Source organism: Nannospalax galili, unplaced genomic scaffold, assembly GCF_000622305.1.
Source record: "Nannospalax galili isolate Female #2095 unplaced genomic scaffold, S.galili_v1.0 scaffold955, whole genome shotgun sequence".
In the NCBI taxonomy this organism is placed as follows: Eukaryota; Metazoa; Chordata; class Mammalia; order Rodentia; family Spalacidae; genus Nannospalax; species Nannospalax galili.
Genome location: NW_008336901.1, coordinates 2,062,961 through 2,069,927, shown reverse-complemented (window position 1 = coordinate 2,069,927; position 6,967 = coordinate 2,062,961).

Genomic DNA, 6,967 nt, shown 5'->3' with positions numbered 1-6,967 from the left:
CAAAAAGACAAAAAAAAATTTCTTAAATAGTAATTTTTCAAAGCATAAAAATTTGCTCCTTAATAATAAGTAGATGTGAAAAACATTACCATTGAAATATACCTGATGGCTTTATATCCATGCTTAGATGCCAAGGATCTCAGAAAGTAACCGACTGTGACTAGTAATAATCAGACGTATAGAGATTAGAAACATCTTAGTATTAATTGCATTAAAAATTAATTTTTCTAAAAACGTAAATAAATTAACATTTTTTCTGTATAATATGTTTATTTTAATAATGAGATGGACATATTTTTTAAAGGTTAAAACCTCATTCAATTTTGTCTTATCAGTTTATACTGAGTTCTATATTGTATACCTGTATTAACTCAACTGTAAACCTAAAAATTTACAGCCAATTTTGAAAGAGATGCATCTTAGCTCTGGAAATTATTATTGAATATGTCAATGTTGTTGTAATGAAATGCTTCTTCTAATTATGTGGTTATTAAAAAATAATGTAAAAAAGTAATGAGCCTAACTCTTAGCATCTATTTTGAAGCTAACAGCGGACTTAAATTGCTGAGAATCGATACTTCAGAATACTGAAAGTAATATCCATATCCTGTCATTAAAGTTACTTATATAATTTGGGACTGGAAAGATGACTCAGCGGTTGACTACTGACTGCTCTTGCAGAGGACTCACATTTGATTCCCAACACCCGCATGGTAGCTAACAACCATCCTAACTCCAGTTCCAGGTATCTGATGCCTTCTTCTGATCTTCATAGGCATTGTACAACATGGATGCACTTATGCACATGCAAGCAATACATGCATACACATAAAATAAATAAATAATAATAAATACAAATATTTAAATTACATATTATTTCAAACCCTAAGATAAACTTCATTCACATTGCATATTTTAGTCTTACTCTTGTACCTGTTATGTTATTGAATTATAATTTATAAATAAATAATACAATGTAGATGCAAAGAATTGTTCAGTGTAAAATCGAATTTCAAAAAAAAGTTAGAAACAAGCTATATTACTAAACTGTTTAATATCAATTCAATTCTTTACCAGAATAACCCATAAATCAGGACTATATGCTTTGTGATATAGACATTCCAAGAAAAGATAAGCCCAATTTTGATTTCTCAGGACAAATTTAAACATGAAAGTTTAGGTTTTATTCTTCTTTAGAGAAAAGTTTGTCAGAAATTTGAAAAAAAATTATTTCACAGGATATTAATGGAATACTAGTGTAACAAGGAGTACTGTTCTGATTCCATAAATATTATCAACAACATCTTCATTCTTTATATTTTTAAAGACACACGCTCCATATGTTTTGATAGGTTATCGTTGATTTTATCTCTCTTTTAAATAATGGAAAATTCAAAAGCTAACAAAAATAAACCATCAATTAATACAAGTATATTTCAATACCAAAATATTGAAGGTATGAGGGCACCTACTGTACATCTTAGTTCACCCTTGTATCAAGAAATATAATTTGTTTTCTTTATAGCAAAATCTCTACTGAAGTGTTTTCCCCACATTTTTACTCAAAAAGAATGAGAAACATCATGTGGTTATGAAGAATTTCCTAAAAATAAGGTCTCATGAATTAAGTCTTCCATTTGCATCATACCACATTTTTCCTGAAAGCTATAAAAGTAAAAGTATGATATTTTGCATTGCCTTGAAGTCACATTGGGCATATACACAATTTGGTTATGGTGGAAAAAGAGTTGAAGTATTTCTTGATGTCAAATACAGAGTCAATTTTCAGATGTTCACTGACACACATTTGGAGAAGAACATCAAGAACTTAGTAAAGTCTGGATCCCAGGAACTGACTCTCGGAATCCTAGCAGTGGAGCAATACAAATATAACAGAATTAGGAGGGAAGAAGGAGATGGGTCAAGGATGGCTCACTAGCTCTTTTCCTGCTGGAAATTCAGAGGGAATTACAACCCAAAGAACCTTCCAGCTGTACCAGATACCCTGAAGTTATAAACAACTTAATCTGCCAGAAATGAAATTCAAACTCACAAAAAGCAAATTTCATAGAAGAAATTTTTTTTTCATAATGACACATATTCAGGACTCACACAGCAAGGAAGAGTAAGCCCCTGAGAAATATTTATATTAGTATTTTAAATGAATCAGAATGGGAAGGAGGGAAACCGAAGAAACCTGACAACTTCAGTGCTCATTCAGGACCACACTGACCTTTGTCTTCATGGATAATTCTATTCAAGAAATGGGAGGAGATGTACAGTGTACATGCACAAACTTTGCTCTGCCAAATTTTAAGTGGTTTCTTGATCATTTCAACAAAACTTAAGTTAACGTACACAGCATATTACAAAAGGATCCAATTTACATGCACTGGAAAATGCAGTTGAATCTTATCTTGAAAAATATTGTATGTATTCCATCAACATCCAGCAACGTTTTTATGTATCTAACACAATTAGTAAACAAAATTAAAGTATTTTGATATTACACTGCATTTTTAAGCAGAATGACATATTCTCCACTACTAGGAAATCAATGAATTCATTAACTGTTTATTTCAAATAGATATTATTGTACATTAAAATAACTTCCAATGACTACTACTTTCTATAGCATGTAGCTAACATTATATCCTATGAAAATGTCACCCATAGTTTCCTATTTCAGTGTCAATTAAAATTTGAAATTATAAATAAAAAGATTGTATCCTTGTTTTACCTTTAAAAATAGGCATAAAGCATATTTTTCTTAGTTCACTTGTGCAGCAAAGCTATGAGGCAGTGTGTTTAATTATGTAAATATAGAGGGCAATCACTGATCATCAGAAGGCAGTCATTCTAGAGAACAATAAAATAAACAAGTGAGACTCCTATGTTAATAAAAATGTCACATGTTATTAAGTTAATGACAGTGTAGATAAAAGTACATCGTATTGATTTCTATTTTAGTCCTTAAACTCATTATTGTATATTAAAGTGTCAAATCAACATGTTTCTTATTTGCTTTGCATCCAATGCTCGAGTTACTGATCATTTAAAAATGCCTCAAAGGACTGAATCTGTTTCTGAAAAATGTTTTTGTCATATACTAATAAAGAAGGTAAAATATTTAGGTCTTTGTGAGTTGACTGTTTTATAAAACTTGACACATGCATCAAAAATTTGTTATTCATGGTGATCCAGTTAGTGTTTCATAACTTACTGGAATATGAAGGATTCATTCCAGTCTTAAATTATTGGCAAAGTCTTAGCACATTTTCCCTTTAAAATGAGCAAGTGATAATACTAATAATATTAATAATTCCAATAGTTTAATAGTATTTCATGTTGTAGATTAAATGATCTATATTAATGCAGTGTACAATCGCCTTATTGAATACCGAATTTTCATTTGTTAAATCCATTTGAACTTACTGAGGCTCAATGGACACACAAACACACTCACACACACATACACACGCACACACAAATACACACACAAATACATACACACATACAGAGAGAGAGGGAGGAATGGGAGGAGGGATGGACAGAGAAAGAGAGAGAGACACACAACTATAGCTAAGGTACCAATACTTTCTTAGAGCATTTCAATATGAAAATATAATCGTGTGATGTGCGTCCTTGAATAGAGAATATGAATTCAGTTACTGATGAAAATTTTACAAAGGAGCCACCAAACTTCCGCAAAACAAAAGAAATGGAGTTCTTACAAGAAAATAGCACATATTATACTATACAAAGCAGTCAAATTATTTTTGGTTTGAAGGCAGTTTTAGAAGGCAAGGGCTGTAGCTTAAGTGGATTGCTTTGTACGCTCTGCACCCTGGTTTAGAATGGTAGAACTGAAAGCAAAGGAAATCTAGAAAAGCAATATTTTTCTCTTTATTGACTAATCTGTACATTTTGAAGTGTAATTTTTGTCAATTTGCAGTAATGCTTGTTCAATAAATGATTATGTCTATTACTTGAACTTATGTGGAAGAAGTAAACTGAACTCAAGTATTTCCTAAGACTGAAGAGATGATGGGAAAATGTTTGGGGAAAATAATGAAGAACAGAGGGACTAGTCTATGGAGAGGAAATGAGGATTGTGTTTTCAGGATGATCTTTCAATCCTATCCACATTAGAGGTTTTCAGTAAAGTCTGGTTTGCTATGTGATGGCACTTCCTAGAAGAAAATACATTCAGGTCTGGGTCTGTTGAGAAGAAGCATCCAGAGAGACCTAGAATTAAGACAATAAACATGACATTGCTGAGAACCAGGGAGAAGATTAAAGATCTTATTCAGGTTGTGAAGTCAGTGGTTTGGGAAATTTTTTGTAAATATGTGGGAACATAAATTTGACTTTGTTAGACCGTGCATTATTTTTTCATATCATTTAGTGTAAAGTGTTTAACGTATACATTCATAGTCACCGAAATGAATCACTGTTTCCTCATTATTTCCACTTAGTGTAACACTTGCATAGGCCTTTGAATTATATTTTTAAATTATAAAGTATATTTTCACTAAGATATAGAAACATGAGATGAAAGGGAAAATAATAAGAGTCAAAATTTATTCCCTCTAAGACAAGAACAGTTCTGGGTTTATGGGATACTTACTACTTTGGATGCATCTTATCAATGACTCAAGGATGATAAGACTAAGATGTCATGCTTCATAAACATATGGAAGCACAGTTTTCATAAAAATTGAGGAAAAGCTCAGAAAAGGAGTAAGGGAGACATAGAGAAGGTAATTTAAGACAGGGAGGGCAGACAGTTCCTTAATAATTTTTCTAAGAGGGAAAAAAAGAAATCAAGATCTCAAGGTTTAAAAATTAATTTTTATAATGAACGAAACAAAAATGTATTACTTACGTGTGATGGATATAATTAAAGAAGGACAGTTTGGGAGGAAAAGCAAAGAATAACTTGAGTGGAGTTATTGGTTTATTGTACTGGGAAGAATTTATGAACAAGTAGATGATATGGCTACATGTTGGTACAAAAAAATAAAAATATAATAATAAGTATGTTATGAATTGAAACTCAGGTACAACTGTGATTAATTTTGTAAACACCTTAACAAATGTTAACTACCTTCAGGAAATATTTAAGCAATGAGAGTTCTCCCCTCATGAATAAATTAATGTTCTAATTGAATGAACACTTTCTTTATAAAAAAGTTGCTTTCCTCCATTTAATCTCTCTCTCTCCTTTCTCTCTGTCTCTCCTTCTCTTCTTCACAGACTTTCCTCATTGTACCATGGGACTATAGAGTAAATGTCTCTTGACACATGTCAGCCCCCTTTAATGGATTAAACAGCATCAGAAGCATATGAAAAGAAATAAATTTATATTTTCTAAAAAATTTGCAAGGTCTGTGGTACTCAGTTTCAGTACAATAACACAAAACACTTCAACAAAAGAATAGTTTTGTACAGGGGTTAGGAAACATGTTCTTATAATTGCTTCAGTCACTTCTCTAGCAATAGAGAGCATGTGCTCCTCTGAGACAATGTGTATAGAGCCATGTTAAAGCATTTAGATGACTCGGCAGAGTGATGGTTAATTAGGAGAGTGAGAGGATTGGAGATATTAATAAATAATGCCAGTGGTTCTGGGAATGTTCAAGGTAAAATAATAAAATAAGGAACACTCTGAATGAGAAAACAAAACAACCAACAAGAAATCAGCCTTGCTCAACTTCACAGGCACAGATTGAAGACAGAAACCCTGTTAATCCTGACTAGTCACTTAGTTGAGGAAGTATAAGGAATAGGTGTGGAGGGAAGGGGGAAGTAGACTGTGTATTCAGAGTGATTTAATGGCTGATTATTAATGCTTTGAGTGAGTTTATTCATTTCCTTTATCTGCCAAACTGGAAAATATCCTAAAGGGAAGAGTGCTAATGAATGGTAGGCTTTCAACAAGAACCAAAAAGTCTGTAGAGAAACAGAAACTCTGGGCATCTGTAAGAACTGGAGAAGAGAATTTCCTCTAGTGTTTAGGTAGTGGCCAAATGTTAGAGACAAGAATTGAGGGACAAGAATTGGTGAACATGGTGTCTGCTCTCAATAATTAATGCAGTCAGATACTTCTTTCTGTGAAAATTTTTCTGAATAATAACATAAGGGAGGAAAGATTGACTTTGGCTTAGCCTCACATTCTCCATTGTCACCTGGATCTGTTTCTTTGAAGTTGGTGTGAGGTAGACTATCACCACTGCAAGTACAAGTGACAGAGGAGGCTGTTCACATCATTGTGGCCAGGAAGCAGAAAGAGGAAGATACCGTCTAAGTGCACCTCCAATGCACTCTTGTCCCTCCAAACAATGACACCAGCTGGTGTGTAACTTCAAAATGTCCTGTAATGGTGGTGGGTCATCTGACCTCTTGATCAAGGAGGCCAAGGAGACCCCACCAGATGGACTTGAACCAGTGTCCAGTCTATAAAGAGGAAGGTCAACACGGAGGAATCATTTCCTCCATGCTTCCAAGAGAAGCCAACAATGGTCGAGCAGGACCTTTGACTTATCTTCACATAGATGGAACTGGTAAAAGAAAGGAGCCAGGGGCTCCTCCCAAGCCCATGGGACCCCTGAGGAACATATCCTCAAACGACCTCAAGAGTAAAAATAAATCAGTTTATCTGGTCCAATGGTATGTCCTTAAACACCCAAAAGGGAAGTATAACCAAAGATTAAAGGGGCCAATATAATTTCATAAGAGCATACATATATAACTAAAAGCTACTTGACAAACAGCAAAGCACGACAGGCGATACCTTCAGTCGAGTTGTTGGACAGGATGGATAAAGGCTCTTCCAGACAGTTCCAAGATACTACTGGAAAAATGAACAGCAGACCCCAATTCTATCCACAGGAATATTGACAATAGATTGCAGTAGATGAGGAACAGCTGATCCTCCTGGATCATGGACCTGTGGCTGACTAGA